Source organism: Heterocephalus glaber, unplaced genomic scaffold (genome assembly GCF_053883595.1).
Source record: "Heterocephalus glaber isolate CG9 unplaced genomic scaffold, H.glaber_assembly_v1.0 deba00001689, whole genome shotgun sequence".
Taxonomy (NCBI): domain Eukaryota; kingdom Metazoa; phylum Chordata; class Mammalia; order Rodentia; family Bathyergidae; genus Heterocephalus; species Heterocephalus glaber.
In genome coordinates, this window is record NW_028258414.1 from 4,634,363 (window position 1) to 4,661,470 (window position 27,108).

A 27,108-nucleotide genomic window follows, 5' to 3' on the forward strand; every position below is an offset into this window, starting at 1 on the left:
CCTGTCTTGCCTGCTGCTGGGGACCGAGACCCACACCAGGCCCTGGAACAAAGGTTCTTACGCAGGTGATTACTGTCCAGAGAGACAAAGTTTATCACCCCAAGGTTACTCAACATGTATATCTGGAATCTTGTGCTGCCTAACATATTGCCACACTCTTATTACAGATTCCTAATCCATTATGTCATGGTTTCCATGGGTCAGACACACGTTCAGGAGAGGGACACAGCTCAGAGGCAGTGTGTGCTTGCCACACATTCAAGGTCCTGTGCAAGGCCGCAGATGTGGGGTCACCCTGGGCTGTGTCACCCCCAAGGACTCTCCCAGGGAAGGATCCTCTTCTGAGCTTTTACTTTCCTATCAGCAGGAGTGAGCGGGCTTTGCTTGCTTTGGGCAACAAATCACTTTAGGCCTTTGGCCCCAAACCATCTCTAGAATGTGGTCACCTGCCATCTCAGCATCTGGCCACCATAATGGTAAGAAATACTTCATCTAATGTTCATATGAGCCTCATTATAAGAATAGGGTGGATGTGAACCCCCGGGGTGTGTTTTGGAGACTGACTGTATTCTGTAGGCCATGATACAGCCTGTGGAGGATATTTGGACAGAGGAGTGCCATGAAGATAGCAGGGCTTTGGGGGTGGCCTGCTTTGGGACAGTGATATTAATGAAAAGTTTCTCTTCTGCATCCCTACCTCTACCTCTCTAGCACCTATAGCTTTTCAGCTATCTACTTTTCTCTTGCCAAAAGGAAAGCTCATTTAAAGGGAGAGATTAGAAACTTATTTCTGATCTTTCAAGGAAATGATGGGCTTTAAGAGAAAAACCAGTGCTTACCACTGAACCCTGAGTTCCAGACACGGTGTGGGCTGTGGAGTGCTGTGTGACCTCAGATAACTGTCTTCCTATCTCTGAGTTTAAGTTTCTTCCTCTGTAAAAAGAGGAGGTTGGGCTAGATGCCAATTCTATGATCTCATTATGCTTATTTCTAATCTACAGCTTGGACATTTTGAAATATATATATAATCAGGGATAAGAAAAGACTTTATTCTGAGAATAAGGAAATTTCAATATTTCTAATTACTAACTGTTATTCACTATTCTCAAAATTCCCTGAGCAGTGGTCAAGAAAACTTGTTGACTTCTATTACCCCCATCTATTACAGGTGAGTTGATTTATTTAGCTTGATATTTTTTCTCATTAATTGCTTTCTCCTTCACAAAAAGTCCAGAAATTTGCATCCAGCCTCTTGTGAAAGAGTCTCAGGGGGTAGATCGGTGTCCCTTGTTCCTTTAGTTATAACACTGTCATCAATAGGAAATGATCATGAGCCAGACTGGTTTCTGAGACCAGGAAAGACAGAACTGAGCGCAATGTCACAGGACTTTCAAATGGTGTGAAAGAAAGCAAGAAAGACTCCCTAATAACAACATTCGAGAAATCCTGTTGCTGTTGCCCAGCATTATGTCCGGCCTCTCTTGTCCATCTCTTCAATGATCCTGTCCTACCCTGTGCCTTTGCAGCTCCACCTAAAGCACATTTAGTGACTCCTAGAGAGGCTCCATCTACTTCTTCACCACAGACTATAAATGAAGCACTTGGGCAGCACTTTATGGTCAGCTGGTACCACACATTCCTGTATCTGTATGAATTCACATGTCCCCGATTCCCTTCCTGAGCCTTCTTCCATAAGCCTCCTTTCCCCACACATGTGAACACATCTTCCTCCTTCCAGAGGTGTAGTTGACTTTCTTTCTAAAACTTCGGAGGACTATGTTCTGTTCTGTCAAACTGAAAGGCTGGTTTTAGAAGTCAGAGTACAGTAAAGGAGTCGGGGTGATCCATCTTTTTCAAAACCAGCAGGCATGAAGTATGACAGTGTTCACAAGTTTGTGGGTCTGATGCCCAGGACTTGCTGGAGTCTCTGTTTAGGGGAACAATGTGTCACAATTTAACTGCAGCATCAAGTGTTCAATCCTGCAAGCATGTGTGTTTTTGATCACACAGGAGTGTGTCCCTGAGTGTGACAGAGTCATCTGGCAGCTTTTTTATTTTCTAAATTAATCTGTATCTTCCTTACCCCAATTCTACCCACCTTCTCTCGCCCAAAATCCATGAGGTATAGAATCTCAATTTCTGTATTCAAAAATGCAAAAGCACACTTAAATTTCTTCTAATATGATTTCAGAACAAGAAATAATTCACTCAATAGAAATTAATCAAGTTTGGTTCAAAACCACTACTCATGTAATGATGACTAGGTACTCTCGCCTAGGTTTTCCTGACAAGCAAATGATACCTGCACAAGAACTGGTGACAGACAGGGACTGAGTACCTCTGTCACCTCAGCCTGAGTCTTGTCATGTGTGAAGTAAAGGGGCAGTAACAGAGAGCAGACTGTGGTCAGAGGCTGCTAGCCAATTTGTTTTGTGAAAAGTTTATGTGAACATTTACATAGTCCATCTAAACCATATTAACTCACATGTAAAACAGACACAGTAGTGCTCAGATATGGTAGGAGGCAAACAAAGCAAGACCTGAAGGGCTGAGGTCAGTGATGGATAAATGTTCTAGGTGTGGGATAAATACAATGGGTAAGAGAGAAATATTCAGAAGCAGTAGTTTCCAGTGGGCTTCCAAGGTCATTCATTGGGACCGTGAGGAGGAGAAGACATTATGACTTCTTTTGAAGAAAATTATCTGTATTGATTATGGATTAACTCCTGGCCCCCTCAGTCTATGTGGCACACTGCTCAATAACCTGTGGGATAAACAAGTCACCTGGAGGGAAGGGTGGGCTCCATACAACACGACAGGAAGTCTACAGATGGTTTCCATGTCGGTGTGCCAAGATGAGTTAGTGCATGTGCAGTTAGGTACACATTCATTAGTACATAATATCTTCCATGAGGCAGTTTTTCACAGGTCTCTTATTTTTCTGCTTGTCTGGTAAGCAAAGGTTCTGACAGCTCTCATTCTGGACTATCTTTTCAAGAATGTTTGTACCACAGAAAGGCTTAAAACACAGAATTGGCTCCTTTGCCAATTTTACCTAGTTCTAACCAAGCTAAATAGACAAATGTCTAGAAAGGTCTTACACTCTAGTTTTTAAAATGTATAAAGGATGCTGTTAAAAAGTATAGATGGTCCCAGATACTCCCCTACTTTCAAGCTAACCTGCCACATTGCATAGATGCTAGAGAAGACACGAGACCTCGGGTTAGAGACAGAGGACGTTATGACTCACAGCATAGTAAACAGCATGGATCTCATTCACTTTGGCCCCTCTTGCTCCAAATTCATGGGCCACTGTGGACCACTCCAGTAAGTCATGCATAAGCAGTGTGTACACTTCATAGCTGAAAATCCCTGCAGGAAGGGAACCCAGATGGGAATGCTAAGAAAGCTGCCCAACTGGTACCCCAGGGGAAGACGTTTCTTTATAACACTGAACAGCAAACCATCCTGCTCTTGACACCAAAGGAGCCCAATTCTGTGTTTAAAGGCTTTTTGCAGTACAAACATTTGTGAAAAGATAGTCCAGAATGAAAGCTGTCAGAACCTCTGCTTACCAGACATGCAGAAAATCAAGAAACTCATGAACTGTCTCACAAAAGATATTATGTACAAGTGAAAAATAAGACAATGTCTGAGCTTTTCCTACTCCAATAATAAACAAGCCCTTTATAAAATATTAAGAATGGTGACCTAGTCAGATCTACCAAGGGCTAGCTAAAAAGCTGGACACGATAAAAGACTGACTGAAACATAGATTTATACCTACTGTATAAACCTTGATGAAATTGTATATTATGCGTTGGAACATTAGCAAACAATATATTTAAATCATTTATAAGTAAATACATATAGAAATAGAGAAATAAAATTGGGGCTGGGGTATATATAGCTCAGGCAGAATGCTTGACTAGCATGCCCAAGGGTCTGGGTTTGCCCCTCCACCCTGGAAAAGCAAGAAAGAAAGGAAATTGGGACTCTGTGCTCCATTTCTCTCACACTGGAGGATATGCATTCAAAAGCATATTGATTCTCACTCTAGAGACGGCAGTGATATGACATGCTAGGACTTGGAAGGGCTCCAGGATGGAAAAGACATTGGTATAATGTTCTTCTCTGGTAAGAGCAAATGTAGACCCTCCCAGAGAGCTCCTGCATCGTGATGCTTTTTGGTTATAGAACACTATCTCCATGAAGAGGGTAGAAGTCATTTCTAATCCCTTGACTACTGCTTGAATTAGAGTCAATGAGCTAAAAAGATTTAAACTTCCCTCAGATCTTGGGGCACTTGTCCACATGGGACTGGATAGGTCACTTGACTTGATGAATAAGGCCAAGCCATCCCACAGTGATGTTTGGGATTGTGTATCTCTTCCCAAGTTTCTTCCTGGTCTGTCAGAGAATGCTGTGGTTATTCGTGAGAGTGCAGCTGTCCCTTGCCTTCCAGACGAAAGTCATACTGTCTGTCTCTCTGCCTGTCCTCATGAACGTACATGAGGCAGCTCCTCATACTCCCTCTTGCTCTCCTAGGTGACAGTTCCTCCTCAGGGCACTAAGCAACTGCTCCTGCTAAGAGCTCCTGGGGGTCTGTCTTCACCATGATTTGGTGCAAAGGTACCAATGAGATGGCAGAGGAGGTTACCCTTGGCTTAGCTGCACAACCAGGAAGTGGTCCACTACTTGCTCAGCTACAAAGACAGCTTCATACCTTCCCTCTTCAGGCACAGGCTGGAGTAGCGATCCTTATTTCACTCCCAAGAAATGAGCAGTGCACAGATTTTTCAAGTCCTAAGAGTCTGAATATGGCTCATCTTTTGCTCACAATGTGACCTAGGACTAATTACATTACCTTCCCCTGCCTTGGATTCCTCATCTGTTCACCTGAGTTGATGCTTTTATGAAAATTTCTTCAGGCAAACACATGGCATGTGGTAGGTGCTCCACAAATGCTACTGGTTCTCTTTTCTTGAATCTTACAGAGAAGAAAGTAAGATTGATAAGATCCAGGAATGTTCTTTCTAATCTTTATAGCTATGATGCTTTTTATTTTATTCTTACTATTTGGTGTGTGCTAGTTCTTATTCCAAATTTTCTCTGAGGATCCCTGAGTCTCAAGTCCTGCCTCCTCATGGGGAGCATCATTTCTAAGACACCTGAATGGTGTATCAGTCAGTGTTCACTAGAGAAACAGATTTAATATAAAATATATGCATGGGCTGCCTGCAGAGTCAGGTGTGGAAGAGTATAAAAGAGCTGGCTGGCTGTGCACTGGCGATCCAAAAAAATCCCAAGGTTGAAGGCCTGCAGCTCACTGTAGTGTCCTGTGTGAGTCCACATCAGGAAGCAGAAGAGTCTATGCTGGAAGCCAGGAGATGGATGTCCAAGGTGAAGGCAAAGACTGGAGCTACTCTGACGAAATAGAAGATACCTTCCTTCTTTCTGTCCCTTTTTTATTCCACCCAGTCTAGAAGCCTACTGGTTGGTGCCACTCGCACCCAGGGTGGGTCTGTCATCTTCAGTAAATCCCTTCAGTGACACCCAGAATTATGCCAAGCCAATCAGTTGGGTATTCCTTACTCATGTTGATACAAAAGTCAACTATCAGAGATGGGGAGTCACAGTGGTGCAAAGAGTTAATTAATAAACAGGCAAACACCGGCGGCTAAGACAGAAGACCAGGCCATTCATCGGGGTTTGGTAAAAAGCAGAAGCCAAGAAGGTATTGAATGTTCTGGATTTTATTAGGGGAATTGCCTGTGAGGAAAAAATGGGGCCCAGCCAGGAGAGCCTAAAGAGCTGTCACACTGCCCTGAAGGTGGAACCCCCATTGAGGGGATGCATAGGAAGGTGAGGCGAGGGCACCAAAGCACCCTCCATGTGTCCCAGCAAGGGCTGGCATTGATTTCCCTGCCGTGCTCAGCCAGTGGCCAAGATTGGTCCCCGAAAGCCAGCCTCTACACAAACGCAGTGGTAGATTTCCAAGCACAGTACCTGCGTTCTCACTCAGTTCTACTCTCATTGCAGCCCGACTTGTTGGCCACAGGCAATAACTTTCAGAGCCTCTTAGTGAAAACTATCAGCTCCAGACTCCTCTCTGGACTCCAGAGCCTCATTCCTTTATAATTGAGGGCAGAGGAAGCTGGGCTTCTTTCCAGCCCCACCAGGGGCTGGTGGGATGTTACATACACACAAATCACATCTGAAGTTGAAACACACTGTGGGAAATACTGCGCCCTTCTCCTACCTCCTCCACCCTCTGATAAATAAAAGACCTTCCTTCTAGGTGCCAGGACTGACCACAGAAGACAGTTTCGGCTGTCAGCTCTCCCTGGGTTGGCTTGGCTAAAGCAACTCCCTGGCCAAAGGTTGCATTCTCTCCACATTGAGTGACTAATCAACCCAAGGGCATGAAGACCCAATTCCCTGCTCCAACTCAGGATGACCTTAGGGGGCCAGCTCAGCTCCAGATATCCCCATGGGGTCCCCTGGAGCTTTCTCTGGGACTTCATCGCAGCTCAGCATCTTCCTCTGTGCAGTTCTTATTCCTTCTCCTTCCCACCGCTGCCCCCTCAGGAATGCTTCCTGCTAACAAACCCCATATGCTACACCCCAGCTCAGGGGCAGTTTTCCAGGGCCCTGCTCTTGGATGTGGGTCTTTATTTCATTGGTCATACCCTAGTTTGTTCCAAAAAATATTTAATTCAGGTCAATTCAGGCTATTAGTATTGCTTTGAGGGCTGGGGCTTATGGCTGGTACACAGAAGACTGATCGTTCAGATGATGGGGTAAATGGGGAAGGCTTTAAAATACAGGCCCTCTTCCTCAGGAGGAACACCTTCATGGTGTTCCCATGTTGGAAAATCATGGCCCTACACCAGCAATGGTGAACTTTGCAAAGCTTTCAATGATACAAACAGCCTGCTGCAGTACACGTGCTGTACGCTTGGCACCGCTGCCCTAGACTATCTTGACATCTAGACTTATTATGGAGAACTCAAGGTACCAGGCACCTGTCCCAATTGGCTCTCTTGCTGTTCCAAGAGAAATCTGACAGTTATTAATAAGTTCAAAGTGGATCATTTATGTTTCTTCTTGGCTTCAAGAGAAAAATGTCTCTGGGCACATTTCCACAGTGTCGTTAGTTCTGCCCTCTAACAGATCTTCAGGTCCAGCCAACAACTGATATATGTGCTCCAGACCTAGGCATTCTGATATGCACTTGACTCTGTGCTAGACTTAGAGGACAAGCACTATCCTTCAGCACCAAACAGGCTGGGGAGCTCATAGTTACGGGCTCAGTATTGCCAGCCAAATGTGTTCAGGAAGACAAAATTCACGCACATGTTCTTGGGAACTTCAAAGCCTAGGGAGGCTTTGTCAGGCTTTGTCAATGTGAAGCTGCCCCTGGAAGTCTGCTGGGCATGTGATTAAGTCTTAAGAACCTTCTCTGTCTCCTAACAAAGGCTTGTCTTTTGGAGGAAGAATGATGAAATGATCATTTACAAATGCCTTTCGATGTTCACCTGGCATTTTGTATAGCTTTCTCAACATGACTGCACCCCCATCTCCAATACCATCCCTGTACCACATCTTTAGCTGATGTTCAGCTCCATATGATCTTTATCTTAGAACCTATTAAGTGAATCCTTTCCCAAGGAGACTCTGAAGGCTTTGGGGGCTAACTTTCCAATGGTGCACTGTAGGTCACTTGGGAAGGAGACAAGGTGGTATTTTGAGTGCACTATGACTTTCAAGTTCACTTGCAAATCATACAGAAGATCCTGCCTTCTTCTAACTCTGAAGTCCCTCAAGCAGGCCAGGAGGGTATGTAGTGGTGGCTACGAGAGGACCATTGCTGGTATACTGTGGTAACGAAGTAAAGAATATGGGTATAACACCGTGTAGGCCAATGAGGTTCAATCTTCTGCTCATTCTGAATTGGGGGTGAGTTTCATTAGAAGATGATCTGAGGCAAAAAAACAAACCCATGTCAGTTCTCTGAATCATGTCTTACAACAAAACAGTGGCCCTCCTACCTCCACCCGGCGCCCAGTAAAACACCTCCAACCCCACTCCCAACCCCATGTCACTTCCACAGGGTGTTGGGTTGCCACCAGTTTAACATCTCTGATTAATCATGAAGAGGTTTATTATGGCAGAAAATAATGCCATCAAGTTTGGGTCTCAGATATTTGATTGTGCTGGTTTTTACATGCCTCTGCCAAGTTTCACAGTGGTTAGATTCCCCTAATCCCTCAGTAATTACTAGAGTTGTCTAGGATAAAAAAAAACCCACCCCATTCTTTTGATGAGAATGATTGTTTGGTATTCCTGTTTATTTATTCACTTGTAATGAGCAAGAGACACTTGGTGAGCCTGCTCTGTTCCTCTATCAGATTCCTTTATGCATAAATTATCTGAGGATGAAATTTATGCTCAAAGAATAATGAGGTAAACAGGAGCAAAGGGAATAATTTAAAAGCAATTCATAATAAGGAAGTAATCACATACATCCCGAAAGCTCGGAGAACCCCATACTGTTGCTTAGTTCTGTTTTGAAGTTAGGTCAAAGGAAAATTTAATCCCAGGGACCGATTCTGCAATTCAACACCAAAATGCTTTCTCTTATTTTAACCATGTCATAACTTAAATTCAGAAAGAAAACGTAATATGTACTTTCATGAAGATTCTTTTGACTTATTTTTCTTTTCTAAATTAATGAGTTAATTTGTGTGTTCATGGGTTTCCTAAAAGTCTTACTGGAGGAAGAGTCTTCATCATTCACCCAAACTATGTTTGGTTTGCCAAATATCTTAAAACAATTTACAAAACCTTAAAGGAAACCAGGCATGGAATATAACTCACATGCAAATACTTTGGACAAATCTTGAAAGCATTAAACTGTGAAAAAATAACTTTGTGGCTTGAATTGCAAACAGTAATATAATATACTAATACTTGGTCCCTAAAGTCAGACCTTCCTTGTTCAACCTGATTATTCATCTGGGAACATCAGAGAAATGAGATAGAAATAATATATCTGAACTTTTTTTAGATATTTCACATGATTTCTCACAATATCTGAATGGATATAATGTAGAAATATGTTTAGCTAATCAATGGCAATCTAAAGAGAAGTCTGTAAATCATGTTGCCATCATATACATACATACATACATATATATATATATATATATATATATAATTTCTCACTGTGTTGTACCTAAAACAGATTGACAAAGTCTGTGAATAATAAACTACATAAGCTAAGAGTTCTATAACTTTTAGCGATCATGTAGAAACCTCCAGGTTCCAAGTTTGTTATCTCTAGCTTATTTCCTGAGTTCTATATTCGCCACTAGACATCTCTACCTGATGCTCCTGCAGTCTCCCAAAATTCAACTTGGTCAAAGTTGAATTTATCATCTGTACCCCACAGTCCAATACTTCACCTTCTATAATTCTTAAAAAACTACAGTTTTATGTAGATTTCCACCACAGAGCCTTTTACATTAATCATCCAGAACTGACTGATCAAATACCTAGTGATCATCCAATTCTGCTGACTGTCCTTAATATCTGTCCTATGGTAGGTGTTGGAATTAGAATGAAAACTACTGAAAGAAAGTAGAGTACCATCCTTGAGTGAAAAACAAGCTAAAGCCCAACTTCCAGGGTAGAGAAGGGAGATTTAGAGGCTGTTGTCAACCTGAGGTCACATTAACCAAATGATAGTGTTCAAAAGGGGAGACAGGGTACTTTTCCTGCAGTCTACATGCTCAGATTACAATGAAGTTCAGTTCTTGTTTGCAGATTTTCATGTGAAAGTAGACATAACTGCATTCAAAGAAAATGGTAGAATGTTGATGGGACTCAAACTAATGTCACTTTAGGGATGTTCTCAGGGATCAGACACTTTCCCATGGAGGAGGACTCTTAGGACAGATGCTTTGGCACTGACAAAGCAGGGTACTATATAGACAACAGGCCCCTACTCCCTACACCAGAGCTGGACTGGCCTGATAAGAATGTCTTGGGATAGGACCAGGGATTTAGCTCAGTGGTTCCACCGCCTGCTTTACAAGCCCAAGGTCCCGAGTTCAATCCCTAGTACAGAAAAGAAAAAAAAAAAAGAATGTCTTGGGATAATTCTACAGATTCTCTGCTTCCACTCCCAAGAGACTCTCAATCAGGTGCCCCAAAGGAAGAACTCTGCATGTCTCTTAGCTGATTTCGATGTATAGCTGGGAAATGGCCCAAATAACTGAGAAGTCAGGGCCTCTGGACATGCAGTCAAGAGCCAATGGCTGGGAGAGAGGTCTTTTCAGACTATTGAAAGGTACACTTTTAAAACACGGAGCAGCCAGAGATTTGATGGGCTGCCCATGGAGAAAGAGAGGGTGTATTGAACCACTGGGGATGCGTGGCTGCATGAACATGTGGTAGGCACAGAATCAGAGAGGTTGGAATAAGATGAGTAGTGCGACACCATGATTCTTAAGATGTTATAGTATTTGTCAAAGGAAACAAAGACTTATAGATACAAAGCAGATTTAAAGATATCCATATTATATTATATTATATTATATATCTAAGGTACAAAATACTAATCTGTAGTGACATTGTCAGTTCGTGACCATATCCACTGAGTCTTATCTCAGCACATGTTGGCTTGATGTCCACCTATGCCTCCTCACCCAGAGTCCCCTCTGCTTCCACACCCGGCAGGCCAGACATGCAAGGGACTAACCAGCACGGTCCCTCAGCAGTCCTTGAATGGTGACTGGTAGGAGCTGGTGTATACCTCCAGACCTTAGCCCTTCAGGTGGGACAACTCTGAGGACCATGTTTCTACTAGTTCCCCAAGTTCCCAGCTGGGGTAGAACTCCATTCCCACAGTAGGTTTCCCTTTCTTTTCCTCTCCTTCCCATTCTCCATCTCCTGGATCAGTTTACAATTCAATTACTTGTATGCAAATCCTTGTCTTAGGATCTGTGTTGGGGGGATTCAGAATAAGACACCAACCAAGTATTGCCAACTAAGCAGCAAAGAAATACCTATTACATCAAAATTTGAGGAAATCAGGATTGAAGAGGCATATAGTTTTTTAAAATTTTTTAACTTGGCAATTGGACAGCACCTGAAGCCTGGGGTGATATTGAGAGGCACAGCTAAGTTAGAGGGTCCAGGGCCACTGGCTCCTGAGGGCCACTGTGCATTGATCTCAACTACCCCTAGCTCTCCTGGACCTGCTAGTGAGCACTTGTCCTCCACATTTGGCACTTCCGGTACTACTTATAACTCCTGCAGCACACCTCCTGTTTTAGACCTCTGAGCTGTGGCTTTTTCTATTTGCCATTGTCCTAGAAATTTCTATTCATCCTTTAAAACACATGCAAGCTGCCCTTTCTTCCATTCCCTTAGATTAGTGGAGTCATTCAACATTCTGATTATTTCTGCATCCTAGTGTTGAATGGTACAATTAGTAATCAGCTGGTTATTTAATATCAAAATAGAAGCAAGCTAAAATGGAGGACAGAGACTTCTACCCTGGCTCTCTTATACTCCCAGCCAGGGAACATCCCAGAGCAGGAGAGAGTTTCAAGAAAGTTAATTTATGTGTTGAGTTAGAATATAATCATTAAGCAAGTGTGTGGAACCCGAAGCAAAGTCCTCTAAAATTGGGAAAATAGTATTCAGTAACTTAAAATAACTTTCAATAAGAAAAGTAAAATGTTTATGCTATGACCTTAATTGAGAAGAGCAGGATACAAAATTTTGGGTGCAGGATAAATTTAAAAATTGGTAGATCTTGGGTATGGGATGTTGGTGATTATTTTTTGTGTTTCTCTCTACTTTTCATGTTTTTGAAATTTTCAATAATGAGCAGGTTGCAGAAAATAGTGACACCCTTTTCATCCATAAGAAAATATTTCCCATGGAGCAATCATCATGATGAAATTGTATAAGTTATTAAACAATTATGTACAAAACATGTCAAAGCCCATAAGTCTTTTAGTAGTGACATCACATTATTCTACTGCCACATGATTTGCTCCAGAGCACAAGAAAAAATGAAAAGCTACATAATTTTGCTTTCTAATGAAGGAAGAATAACCCCAAACCCAAAGTTAGTGGAAAGTACACACATCTTCCCTTACTTATGGATCAATGATTCTAATCAACATACATAGAAAAACTATTAAGTCAAATATCACTCAATAGCAATCAAACTCAATAGCATCTAAAAGAATTATCCTCTACAATTAGATAGACCACCCTAGGAACAGGTGACTTAACATTAGGAAAACTGTCACTATAATGAATAACATCAACAAGACAAAGGAAAAAAACGATCCAAATAACTAATGAACTAGCAATAAGCATTTTATATTTAATAAAACATATTATAAAGTTTCTTTTATGATTTTCATTATCACACTTAACCATTCAGAATGTTGATCATGAGAAACGTGATCTGAAATTATACTGACCAGGGTTTAAGTCCTAGATACAACATTTTCTGGCTGTCAGACTTTCAGTAAATTAGTCTTTCTGCTTTAATACTATCTGTAAAATGGGCACAATAATTTCTTATGTCACAGGATTGGTGTGAGCTATAATTAAAGTGACATACATTAAGTGCTTAGAACAGTGTTTGAAACTTAGTAATAACCCAGTATTATAATAATACCTATATACCAGATGCTATAATGATGATACATAATAGTAGTAATAGCTGTAAAATTGATTTACTTCAAAATTTACTTGTAGAAATTATTCTCCTCTAACTCCCAAATACCCATGTCTGAGCTTCAGCAGTAAATTATCTTTTCCTAGGTAATTCTAATACATGCCAAAGGTTGAGAGTCAGTAAATTTAAGGCATTCTTATAAAAGCAGACAGTGTAAGATAAGAACGTAAAATGTCATTAAATTGCTGAGTGTTGTTACAAATATTTGGGCAAAGGAATAGTCATGAAACAAAAGGGAAAAGTATAATTATAGATGAGAAAGATAAACTTGTTATTTTCTGGAATTCTTTCATTAAACAGAAAAATCAAGACACTCAAGTCCAGGCCTCTCAGAAACAGGAATAGAATTCAGGATGATGGTTAGATGTAAAAACAATATAAAAAACATTTTTTTAACAATATGGATTGAGGGCTGGGGATTTAGCTCAGTGGTTCTGCCACCTGTCTGGCAAGCAGAAGGTCCCAAGTTTGATCTCCAGTACCCCCCCCAAAAAACAAAACAAAATAATATCCGTTGAGACTATTGCCATGGCTTACATCTAGATGTCCTCCCAAAGCCTCATATGTGGAGTTTTTGGCAGTTGGCTGGATCTAGGGTGTGTGATACTGAATTAAGAGTGTGTGGTACTGAATTAGTCCACTGATTGATTTAGCATAGCTCCAGGTATAAATAATAGGAAGGCCCACTCTGGGTGTGGTGGCACCAACCAATAGGCTTGTAGCCTAGATGGGATAAAAGGGAAAGGAAGGTTCACTGCTTACTGGTTCCTGTTTGCCTCCTTGCTGTGTATGGTTTCTCCTCTGCAATTCTAATCTGCCATGCTGCCCTGCTTTGGAGCCAGCCAACTATGGATTAAAACCACTACAAACTGTGAGCTAAAATAAACCTTTCCTCCTTTAAATTACGGGTTTTGGGTATCTTGTCCCAGCAGTGAAAAAGTAACTATGACAACTATGTAAGAGGAAAAGCCCCATCCATGATAGCACTAAATATATAAAGTATATGGAAACAGGCTTATGAGAAATGTATAGGAATGAGAGTAATACACTTTACCAGGTAATATAAGATAGATTGACTAACTGGAGAGATGGACAGGCCAGATATAGAAATTTGAAAAAAAAGTATAAATAAGGATTAAAATAATTAAAACAAATAATTGATAATTTGAAACAGGAAGAAAAGGTCCAAAGGGGTAGGGGAAGGGGAAAGTAAAGAAGGGAAAGGAAAAATTATGAGAAAAGGAAAAAATGGAAACAAACTCTTTGTAAATGGGGAAGGGTGGAGGGGGTGAAGGGAGGACAGGGAATGGGGAAAAAATAAGAACCAAGATACGTCATGTACAGGTACAAGCACCCAATGATAAATGTAAACATATTGTATACCTAAAATGTACCAAAAAAAGAATTTAAGAAAAAAACCCACTCAGTATAGGCCTCATGCAATCCCTATGAAAACACTAATGGATCTTTTTGTTTTTTTAATGAAATGGCTTAGACTTTGAACACTAGCCATGCACAAATGAAGAACCTAGAGCCTGATGTGAAACATGGACTTTACCCACCTCAGCTCACTTCCTCCTTCCGCTCAGTGAAAGTCCCGTCACCACTTACCATGGTGACCTCTCTCCCTCGAATTCCTATAATCACCATGCCTTCGGCAATCACCATGCAATTTTGGAATGTTCTTCCTTACACTGAATTTTTAATTTACCTTGTTGGATCTTTAATTTGCATTGCTGGATCTTTAATTATTCTCTCCCAAATAGGCTGTAAACTCCTTGAAGTCCAGGACCAGGTTTATATTGAATAAAATATTTAATGTATGATAGTCTTAAACCTACAAGAAACTGGGAGTGACTCAGAGATAGCAGACTCCAAAACTGTCATTGGCTCATTAATTTTGAAAAAAGAATGTAATTAGTCATAGCTGGGGGCCACCAAAATGATGTAAAATATAAATACCAAGCACAGCTCCAGGACAGCATGAGCCTTCTCTTAGCTGGAGCAATTATAGCTGCATATCAGGTTGGCCAAGGCAACCCTTCATTCCTAAAATATGCTGGAGCTAATGGAGAACTGAGGTCAATTGAAGAGTCCAAGAGGATTCTTGCAAAATAAAGGTGACTAATTAGAAGAGATACATGTCTACTTAAGAGCAGTCCCTGACCTGTGGATCCAAAGGGATGAATGAATTCCCCCAGTTTCCAAGCAAAATATTTCAGAGACATGCTCTGAGTAGGCCTGGCAGATTCTCAAAGTATAGTGGCTGCAAATTACTCACTTGATATTTTAAGCATATTTTGTGTGCTGAAATTTGTAAAATTTTGTAAAAGTTGAGGAGAAGATGCTGTTAGTTGGAAAGTATATGTGGGAAACATAAGTATGAAGTCAGTATGTGTACAGTTTCCAAGAACTATGAGTAAGCAAACTACTTCTTGACTTCAACTGGATGTCAGTTTTACCTAAATATATGCAGAGGATATTAATACTATACTTGTGTTTACTTTAACAACCACCAGGCTTGTGTGAAAATCAGCTTCACAGCCAAACAAAGTGACAAAAATGACAACTCCAAGAACATAGAAACCACTTTGCAAGTTTGGCTTGCATATTCTGTGTAATCTCCAGAAAAGAAATCTACACTTCTACTCTGACTCTCTACCCACTTCTCAAGACCCTGCTCAAGGTGTTGAGGAAGAGGTCTTCCCACAATTTTCAAGTCACAAAAAATATCTCTTGTGTTTCAGCTACTGCTAAGAAGTGGATAAATTTCATCAGAAATCAGGCTTCCGATTTCTGAGCAGAACCATGAAGTTTCAGAGCACACATCCACAATTCCCAAGTGTTTCATTTGCGGTTCACTAGTTTCACCGTGGCAAATGATCAGGCCATGATGACCACGAGGTAGATCAGGCAGATCCATGGCACCCTCAGATCCCCGGAAAGGTTTTGCAGGCTACAACATGGGTATGTAAGATGTGGCCTATATACTTTGACAGAATTTTAAATATACATGAGAAAAAATTCATAAAACACAAAAATGAAATATAACAAAAGAAAAGCTGTCAAGAGTACATGATATTTATTTGGTGATAGGACATTCCTAGATATACAGTACAAACAAAAGTTAAAGGGAACCAGGGGGCAGGGTCTGCAGTGTGTTGGGGACATTAAGAGAGGCTTTAGGGACAGCACAGCCTTCAACTAGGGGCCACCTAATTATACACTCTTGTTTCCTACTCTGCCCCAACACAGGGAGCTGTGTGTCCTTGAGGCTTCTATGTGATCCTCCTAGCTTCTATTTTTCTCTCCTGAAAAATGGGAATACCAACAGCAGCTACCTTGAGAATTAAGTCAAGAAATGAATGTGGAGCAGTATCTGGTACATAGTAAAAGCTCAGTTAAACGTTAACCCCCCCAGATCAAATAACTTGACCTTGAAAGATTGTTTGAAGTTGATCAAAGAAATACAGATAATGCAAATCAGGTGAAGCTTGGTGGGAAAGAGCTGAAATTAGTAGGCATTTCCTTACATCACTTGCCTGGTTACTTACAATACACCTCCAAAATGTAGAGGACTTTTGGAGAACAATAGCACCCATTTGACCTTCTTTTTGGAATCTTACTCAGACTGTACATCTTTGTTTCCTAATTTTTCACTGAACATATTTTGAGTCCTGTATACTACCAACCAAATATCCCAAAATCCTAACCAGAAAGGTCAAAATGACTGCTTGACTCAGAAGGGAAGGCATCACTGAATTTTCATGAAGCCATCCCTAAGAGTCACTCTGACACTCAAAAGAATTGGATCCCTAACACATCATTGAGAAAGGAGTTTTCAATTATACGAAAACTTGAGCCAATCTAAATGTTCTAACGATGTGGATGACAGCCCATGCCCTTCCCAGTCCTCTCCTGTTCTTGCATCGGCCACTTCCACCCCAATTCTTTTTGTATTATTTAATTTTCATATTATGCAGCAAATAATGGGCTGAATTCTGGCTCCATGGATCAGATGCTTTGGCATTATATAGCCAGGGCTAATAAATGGAAAACAACTCACTCAAGAAACATTCAAGCCGAGAAAGGGTAATAAATGGGCTATTTCACTATCATCCATAATGATTCCCAAATTCCACATTTCTACATATGATCTGACAATTACAGCTACAGATTAAGGGTTTTAAGGCAATTTCTGCCCTTCCAGGTGCAAGCACAGTTGTTTAATTGGTGTTTGCAACTTAGAAGGAGGGAGTTTATTGGGCTCCTTCATAATGGCCTCCCAAAATCCAGCTGCAAACTCTAGAGTCTCTCACAAAACAACTTCACACCTAAGAATATAGAATCAAAGGATGATTTAGAAGAGGGGGAAAGCCAGCTGTTGAATAGCAGCCTTCAGCAAAGGGAGGAAAAGGTCAGCCATGATGTCCTTCGGCTCTGTGTTTCTGGAGGACAACTTTGGCTGTAGCACCAGATTGCCAGGTTGGCAGAAGTTCCCAGCAAGTGCTGTGCCTTTCCCTTCAGGGTAAGACCTGTCACACTTTTTCTTCTCACACACCATGGGGTGAGAGGCATGTTAAAGAATCTACAATCAACATGAAAGTCAGTTTTTATAATCACTTCTGTGTTGGATGGCCCATTTTTCTCTCTTGGGCTTCGGGATTTCATGACATTAAGGAGAAGCAACAGAGTCATGTTCTCTTCAGCCCCCAGATACATCTCCCAGCAATCTCTGTGGGAGAAGAGGGGCTCTCAGCCCAGCTCGCAACTCCCCCAGCACAAGCTCTGACAGGTAACCTTCAAAGAGAAGACTCAGAGTAAGTGTCTTCCTTTTTAATCAGGGGTGCCGTTTTTAATCCATGGAAAGTCTATCAATACCACATGGCCATGCTCCTGACTGATGGTGTTTTAATTTTGTGAAGGAACAGCTGTACCAGAATTGAGCCAGTTCTGATTTTTTTCCACTTCTCAGTAAGCTTGGTCCATGATCATGTCTCACTCAGAAGATGGGGACCCTTCCTGTCTTGTGATTTAGCAGCCTCTTGTTATTTATGACCCTTTCATGCCAATACAGAGTTACCTGAGAGACAGGTGAATCTTTGAAATCAGATGTTTGAAAGCTCCCTAGGACCCCATGGCTATATAATAAAAGCCAAAACAGTTGAGGGGAAGATTCCACCCTCTATTCTCATCCCTCGTACCTCTCCTTATCCGCTTCACCCGCAATAATCTTAGACCGGCCATTTGGAACCTCTGCTTTTGGGAGATTCTGGATTCTTTAATACTTCTGGGCTTTTGTAAACCGAACAGTTCCTATTTCTGCTTAGATAATTGTTATGTTTATTTTTTTTTTCCAAAAAAATCACCTCCTCTGTGAAGCCTTCTGTATGAACTAACTCTATAGAAGGCTGATTTCTTCTTTCTCAATATCTTGAGCTCTTATCCTCCATTTCTCTAACATACTAGTCAACAGGCTGGATTTAAAGACTAGCAAGTTCCATAAAGGCCAGGGCTGGGTTGTGATGGGAACAGTCCCGTCTATATTGCTCCAGGCACATACCAAACACTCTATCATTGACCCACAAGACAATGAATGAAAGAATGAATCTGTGCCGCCCAGGGTACTCTGGGTAAGTATCTTCATTTTTTCTGTTTTTAGACTGACGAGTTTTACTCTGCTCCCATCATGTTCTCAAAGACATGTGCCACTGATGGGAGCATCCAGCCCGCCAACCAGACTCAGGGTGTCTGTTTTTGATGAATCCTAGCACTGAAGCACCAACATTTCTGCCCTCACCAAGCTGTCTGGAATAGAGCTTGTGAAGAAAGACAGGGATTCAGGTTTCTATCAGGGACTCATACATAGCGAGTGCTCACTAAGAGGGAGCAGAGAGGGAGGCCATATGGGAACACTGCTTTGCAGGATCAAGCCACACTTCCCAACCTGAGTATGGGTTTGAGTGGAAGACTCCTCCGCCCCTGGGGTAACTGCTTCTTTGCCTTGGAAAATGACCTTTAAACTCTAGAAGTATTTATCTGGTTCCATGTTCACGTGGGGAGACCTCACAAGTTCACTGCTGCTATGACAATGTTCCTGCATCAGACTGGTCTTTCTATGCCTGAACCTTTCCAGTGTACATTTTGCCAGTTAGCGATACTCAGTTCCCTACGTGTTTGATCTTGCTTTCCCACCTAAGAAGATGCCAATCTGGATACATTGTTTTTGGGTCTCAGAGCTGGCAGTCCAGTGCCAATCACAGCAGGTGTACAGCAATTCTTGTTAATTCAAGATGTTGAGGACTCATGAGTTTGGACGGTCTGAGTATGAGTGTGTATGTGCACATGTGTGTGAACACAACTAGTACAGAATTGCTCTAGAAAGGAACAGACCATATGGAGGAAAATACATTGTTGGACCATCTGAGAGTGAAAATATAAAGGTTCTAGAAGGTGTAGAAGGAAAAAGCAGACCTGGAAGACAAGGGCAGACCCAAAAGTGGATTCTCTAAGTAGGAAGTGAGAGGATTTTCTGAGAGGAAACAGGATATGGGGAGGAAAAACAAGCCAAACTTACATGGCCAATGCCAGGAGCCCAGGTTGGAAGGGATGGACTCTCGGATGCTGGGCATCCCCTCAAAGCTGCCTTCCTTCTCCTCCCATTTGCCTTCCATTTGCTTCCCACACAAAGGCCCCATGCAAGGGTTCTGTTCATGTGATTGCTCCAGGGTGGAAATGGACCAAAGAACGGACAGCTGTGTGGAGGCTGACAGAGGCCAGGGCTGGTTTTCACACGTGAGAAATGAACTAGGGTAATTCACCTGAAATAGTAGCTCAGAGGGAGTGCAAGGGAAAAGCCATGAGCTTCCTTCTCCTGTCCCTCTTGCTCTCTGCAAGATGAAGTCACTACTACAAGTGGCATGAAGTGTAAATAGACTTCAAGGAGCTCTCAAGGGGACAGGACAATAAAACCTACATTGCACATAACTCCATGGCTGTGACCTTCTAGCCTCATGTGAGGACACTGAGACCAGCAAAGGAGGTCGTTCAGGCATTTGGTGGAGGACTTGGGACCAGCAAGCAGGCTTTGCCCACACAATCCCATCTTCTATTCTATGCATTGCCTCTGTCCTTAAATTGACCATGGGGCCTGGAAACAGGGTCTGTCCAAGACTGTGGCATTGGCTGGGTTCATAATTAGAGAAATTTAGGTTACTGTACATGCCAGCAAGGGCCATTGTTTATCTGAAGGCTGGGGTCACATCTGTGCCGATTGGCCATCCGGGAGAGCCATCTGTCATTTAGGGGAATCCTAAGGGGATCTGGCCTGGGTAGACAAGGACCCAGGAATGGGCACCTCCAGGTCTCTGTCGCCAGCCAGAGCCTCTTCACCTTGTGCTGCCTTTACCCGTCAGTCCCCAGGAGCATGGAACCAGTCCTCAGGCTGCTGCTGCTGCAGCCTCACATGGGCAGTGATTGTGCTTGCAGGATTTACCCCCTCCAGTCTCAGGACCTGACCCACAGGAGGCATCAGAACAGAGGTCCTCTCTGGGAAGTGGCCTTCTGGATCCTTGAACTCTATTCCCAGGCAACCCAGCAGCCTAGTGGTGGCTGAAATTCACTTAGTTCTTTGTCTTTGGGGCTTCTTCCCGTTACTGACATCACCCTGCAGGTGCAGAGGGGCATAGTGAAGCTGAGATAGACCAAGCAAGGGCATGCTGCATGCCAAGGCAGCCGCTGTCCTGTTAGCTCATAGCCACTAGGTTTGAGCAAAGCCTGTCCCCAAAGAGTAAGAGGACCTGTGAGGTCGCAGACGCTTGTGCCCTTTTGGGTCAGGAGAAGGGGAAAGGGAATGGAAAGACCATGAAAACACAGCAGCTGCTTTTCTCTCTTCCACCCACAGCTCTAAACATTTGATAACAACATCAAAACCACAAATTTCTTTATCCCTGCTATTGTGTGGAATGAAAGCTTCAAGAAAGGGAGGTTAAGGAGATTTAGTTGAGGTCAGCCAGCAAATCAGTAAATCCTGGAAACAATTCAGTCTCTCTGCTCTTTTTCAACCACTACTCTTCCCTGTTTTCTCCTGCTGTTTAAAGAGGAAGCGGTGCAAGCAAACATGAAGCATCCTAGGTCCTTTCTCACCAGCATGCAGACAAATGCTACAAACCATTTCCATTTTTGACTGGATAGAAATAACTTTGAGGCTTTTTTTTTTTTTTGCAGGGTGGATAGAGTGGAGGGATTGTAATGGTAAAGCTTTGATGGTGAGGAAAAGAAACTGTTTCCTGATTCAGAGATACTCCCCTGGGGGACTTAACTGTCCCAAGAAACAGGTCTCTGGTTGACCTCTGGATCCTGTAGCTGGTTAGCGACCTACAGTGATGTAGGTTTAGACCAGGAAGAGGGCAGGAAGTACAAACTTGCGGGCTTTCGGACACTTAAAATCATCTCTGGATTCTAAAAGCCACCGTTCTTTATCCCAACGTATCCTACATTGTGAAGTCTACCCTGTCACCTCCCTCTCCCCATTCCATATCCTCTTCCCCTCTCTTTAATATTTCTCATTATTTATCATATTATAAATTTTACTTATATACTGCTATATAGAAGTGTTTATTTAATTTGCTTCTTATCTCCTCCCCTAGCTAAGCTGTGTGATGGCAGAGATTTTTCTTGTTTTGATCACTGTTTTATCTGCAAGATCTACAACTGGCCCAGGGAACTATGCAAGTAAGACTTATTGAATACATGAGTAAAAGAGAAAAGGTGAAGATGATAAATAATGCAAATACTCTCATAGGATCTATTGCATGCAAAGCACTAGTAGACAATTTCCGTAAGTATAATCCATAAGAATTCCCTTGTGTTGATCTGCTTAGGCTGCTAAACAAAATACCACAAACTAGGTGGCATAAACTACAGAAATTTATTTTCTCACAGTTCTGGAGGCTGGAAGTCCCAGACTGAGGCATTAGCAGACTCGGTTTCTCCTGAGCCATCTCCTCTTGCTTTGCAGACAGACGGCCACCTTTTCCCACTCTCCTGCCATGGTCGTCCTCAGTCTGGGTGTGACCAGACCTGGTGGCAGCTCTTGGTGCGTCCAGTGTCTTCCACTCAGGACTCTTGTCAGAATGGATCAGGACACACCCTCAGGGCCTCACTTTACTCCCTCTCCCCTTTAAAGGTCCGATTTCCAAATGTAGTCACAGCCTCTCTGCATTAGTGATCTCTGTGATATTCTTGAGGGTTAGGACTCCAAGGACTAGAATTTGGAGGGAGGACATCATTCAGCCTATAACACCCATCACAAGGAGTATGATGTGTTAGAAAAATAAATTAGCTAAAAATAAATAAATAAATAAAAATATATGTATAATGTCAGGCAGAAAGATAAGTGATGTAAGGTACAACTACAAGATAGAAAATAAAGCAGTGCGGTACGGTCAGCTTTTAGTTGTTCCTTCTTTTTAGGTCTTGAGCAATTGTTTATTACTCTGAGCCTTGTTCTTTTCTCTGGAAGATGGGAACAATAGAGTTGATGAGATGATCAACTGTGACACTTTATAGCACTTCCCAACAGCATGGCATGGACTAAGTGTTCAATAAGTGCTGATAACCTCCTTTCTCCTTATCTTCAAAATTACTCTGTTCAGTCTGAGCACCACATCTTAACTATAGCATCAGTAGCATTGGGGAGAATGTCATTTTTAAGTGGTTCTTTCCTTTTCCTCCAAAAGCAATAGGATTTTTTTCTGATTATGAAATAACATACCTTCATATTAAAAAATACAAACAATAGAGAAATGAAGTAGAAAGCAAAAGAAATCCAATAACTAATACCTCCCTAACAGATGGTAACCACTGTTTATAGCTTGGCATAGAGCCTTCTTCTCTATTTTTATATAAATACGTAACTTGCTTTTCATATGAAAGTAAAGTGATTCATAATGGGAGTCTCTCTATGTCAATTTGTATAGATCCAGCCTGTTAATTTATACATTTGTATTGCAGTACACTGGGGAAGGGAAGGGCACCTAAAAAGACGCCTGTAAGTTCTGAGCCAATTTCTTTTCTCTGGAACTTCTCAGACTATCCAGGAGGCTGAGGCAGGAAGTAGCATGTGCCTGTCACTGAGCTACTGTGATTCAGCTCTAAACCCATTGCTCTTGACTCAGCTGGAAGTTCAGGGATCCCCACCACAGGCCTCATTTGTGCTCTGCCACCAGGCTCCCTGTCAGACTCTGCCAGTAGGGGGCGTCGGCAATGCTGGGGCTAGGGAGCCAGGAGAGGGGACTTCCTGGTTGTTTCCTGTTCCTTTCACACCTGTAAGCATCATCGTGGCATGGCTGCTTCCGGTTGGCAGCAGCAAGTATTTCTTCTAGCAGCAGCTGAATCCAGTTTGTTCTTTTTCCAGACCTTGCAGAAACAGCCTCGTTGCTTAAGAGATAACGGTTGGCTGGCACCCTCTCTTTGGCCTTCTGGATCCCAGGCTCTTGGGGGAACCCTTGCTTCTTTGAGCTCAGAGTCTAACGCTTACTTGACAAGCAGTGCCCATTCTTCGAGATCGAAGTTGCAGCTCCTCAGTGCTCTCCTTGCAGGCTTTTAGCATTTAGCAGAACCAGCCCTACGGAAACCAGCTGGCGTCATTAGTAATACTAGTCTTAGGAGTGATCGCTGCAATTGTTGCTAACTGTGATAATTTAGTGTTCTTCTGCCTTTTTGGTTACTTAGTTAACAATTTTATACATTTATACTACATTCTTTTTGTCCAAATAGCCTGTAGATATGAGTATGATGCCTTCCTTCATGGAACAGCACAGGGCTCCAGCATTCTGCCAAGCACTTAGGAGAATGGCAGCTCTGAGCATTACCATTGAGGCGAGAGGGAAAGGATCATTACGAAAGGCTCCATGAGCCTCCGTGTAGAAATAAGGAAGGTAGACGTAGGCTGCCTATGCTACCGACTTAATATGCAACCATCATTTTTCATCAACGAGGTCTGCCATTAGTGAAAAGACTTTGAAGAATCACCAAGATGCATATTGAAAGTTAACCCTAAGGGGTTGTGTTTGAGCCAAGACTTGCAGATCTTGAACATTCAATCTTCATTTGAGTTCATTTTATCATTTCTTAAAGTCTTTTACTCATTTTGGCTTAATCATTTATCATGCTCCTTTTCTTGTAGATATGTGGATTGGGACACCTTTTCTTTAAAAATATAGTGCTCAACCCAACAAGCCATGAATATTCCCTCTCTACATTATAAAGCTAATTAAACTCTCTTTCCTACTATAGTATTGACTCTTCCTGACAACTTTTCCTGCTCATTTCAGCAGCCACAACTTTTATTTGGATTATTCCTCTACTGTCTGGTCTGCTACAAGAACCCTTCCTCTAGTCTGCTGACCTCCAGTTGCTTCTGGTTCCAGTTCACCTTCTGAGTCACAGCGGATTGATTTGCTGTATTCAATAATTCTTCTGTTCTGAATTCTTTAAAGGTTCTCCACTGCCTACAGGCCCAACTTCCTTAGCATGACATTCAAGTTGCCCTCCCCCAAACCTTCAGAGACTAAACTCCAGCAGCTCACTTTCCTGAACCTATTATTCTAATCAAACAGGTTTTTCACTATCCTTAGATTGGACCTTAGCTTTCTCGCCTACAAACTCTGGCTTACTTCATTGTTGCCACCAAGAATGCCCTACTTATTCCTATCCCTATCCAAATATTAGGAAAAGGCCTCATTTGATGCCTTTTTCCAAGCAGTCCTTCCTTACCACTCCAGTAAGCTCACCTCTCCTTTCCTTAACTCTTACATCCCTTGATGTTTTTACCCCTTAATAGTATCAGTGACCATTTACTGATAACCTATTCTATGGCAGGTACTCAGTGGATACTTGATTATCACTAATCTTCTCTACTACCCTTCATCCTGTTCTGGATGAAAAAAGTGAGACTCAGGGCTGTTAAAATTTTCCTGAGGTCACATAGTTGTATGGAGGTGAAGTCAAGAACATAGGCCTCCAGCTGTCATGTTGCCACCTGTTGACCATCAAGTCAGAAGACCTGGTTTGATCCAGGTTCTGTCGCTGACTAGCAGTCAAACCTTACAGGTATTGCTTCACTTCTGTGGACTTGATTTTTTGGTCCTCAAGGCCCCTTGCACCACTGACACTCTGAAAGCCAGGTCACAGAGGGTCATAAATCTCATAATGCTCTTCTAGGTGAGAGAAAGACCTCAGATATCCCAGCTGGTATTCTGATTGGCCCTTTACAGGAAAGGAAAGATGTGGTGGGGTGGGGACACTGTGGTGACTGCTCTTTGCAGGATGCATGGAGGCATCTTGTCTTACTGAATTAAGCATTTGCCTTTACATATTGAGAAACCCCAGACATTTTACAGGAAAGGGTTGTTGGGAGTTTCCATTATTAACCTACTGTAGACTCCCAGATGAACAAAGGGTATGGAGAGCTCCTGTTTCCTCAGACAGCAGAGGGCGTTTCTTTTGCATTTTATGGGCCCCATGGAGAAGCAGACACATGCCTGATTTTAGACAAGAGATTCTGTTTAATAACAGCCGTAGTGACATGGACCCAGTGGCATGGAGAGTGCTTGGTGATCAGAGTCACTCAGCTTCTACTTGAACCCTGGACCTTGAAGGATGATGTTACACAGCCCTGCCAGAGCACTGTGAACCCTGGAAAAGGAAGCCAACACCAAGGCCAAGATATTTCAGTCCCAAAGCTATGGTTAAATCAAATTCTTCAATGTACAATGACCCTAGTTGTAGAAATAACATGGACTTCAGCAAAGTGAATTCATACCTGGCCCTTTTTACCCATCTCAGAGTTTTAATTTCTTCTTTTTCAAATGAAGCTCATGTTTCTCACCTTATTGCATCATTTTTCCACCTACAGCAAAGGATGAATAGGAAGTGCCTACTTCATAGTTGACACGGTGAAGATGAGCCTCTTTCCCCATCCGCATCTCAAATAGCTAACCAAGTGTCAGCAATGAAACAACATTTCTGAATTCAAATGGGACTGGAGTCAGATGATGATTCTAAGAAAAAGGCCACGGGAACAGCATCTATCCCACTTCAACATTTTCTCCTCATTTGAATATCCCATTTGTGAATCTTGCAAGAAGGGAAAGAAATCACTCATTGTTTAGGAGATTTCATGCCTTCCCTCCATCCTGCTTCTGGAGGTAAATCCTAAAAGAGTCGGCACAGCACTTCTCACCTGTGTCACTGCCAGTCCCGGGAAGCCCAGCTTCTACCGTGCTTTTAAGTGCTCGCATGACTAATAAAGTGTGACATGGCTCAGATTTGCTAGCCTTCTCTTCAGGGCGTACATTCTAGCTGACAAAATATGGCTAAATTTAGCTGCCTTTAGACAACAAGCGTCTTCATAACAAAAGGGGTCTCAAAGGCGACAATGAGCTGAGACATGTCCCTGTCCTAACGCGAATTACTCAGAGCCCCGTGGACACTCAGCCCCCACAAACACACAAGCGCTCCTGGGCACCGTCGAATTGTGTCCACAGTGACCAGGGCAGGGGTTTCTTTCATGGCCTCTGGCCCCTAAGAGTCTTTACCAAGGTGGGCGGAAGGGGATTCAGACAGTGATGGATCAAGTAGGGGCCATAATTCAGTAGCAGAGGCTTCTGCAGCACTGATTACAGGCTGTTCTAACCACTGTATCCTCCTGCCTCTAACTGTAACATATTCAGTGTGATCCGAAAAACTGTGTTTAAATTATAAATGTATTACAATAAAAGACACGTTGTCATTGATCCCCCTCATGTCCCCCTAATCAGCGGGGGTTGCAGGGCCACCACCTGTGACCATTGCCCATGTGGCTTCCTGCTGGTTCTGGGCCCCTTGGAGGCAGTGACTTTGTGATTCTGAGAATCAAAGCCGAAAGCTAATGACTGCTCTGCTTGCTTCCACTTATCTAGCTGTCAAAAGCACGTAGTTCCTGCGTTAAATCCTTTCCAGTTTGAAATACTGTATCTAGAGTACTCTCTGTCCCCTGACTTAACTCTGATGAGCAATACATTTAGTTACAATAGCGAGTGATTTATTGAAGATTTCTCATATGCCACAACTATAAGAAATATGTCATTCAGTCCTTGCTATAGTAATGTAATCTTTTGTATTTTATAGATAAACAAATAGAGAATTAGTCAGTCAAGGAAACTTTCCTGGCTTCTCCTAGTTAGCAAACGGCGAGCTAAGATGGAGCCCGTGTCATCTGAGTCCAGAATCTCCATTCACAGCCACCTTGCAAACTGTTCCCTTTCACTTTAAGATCACAGCCTGCCTCAGAA

The 27,108-nt window shown here is 42.4% G+C and overlaps 1 long non-coding RNA gene across 2 annotated transcripts; it reads left to right on the forward strand.

The window, feature by feature from the left end:
- Positions 1-255: 255 nt before the first annotated feature.
- On the forward strand, positions 256-26,382 carry LOC101721288 (uncharacterized). 2 transcript variants are annotated; one of them, XR_205704.3, is made up of 4 exons: positions 256-476; positions 1,124-1,168; positions 21,421-21,611; positions 25,692-26,382. It is a non-coding gene; the product is annotated as an uncharacterized LOC101721288 (long non-coding RNA). The 2 variants fall into 2 exon arrangements; XR_001184166.3 differs by having other exon boundaries at positions 21,421-21,505.
- Positions 26,383-27,108: the final 726 nt, after the last annotated feature.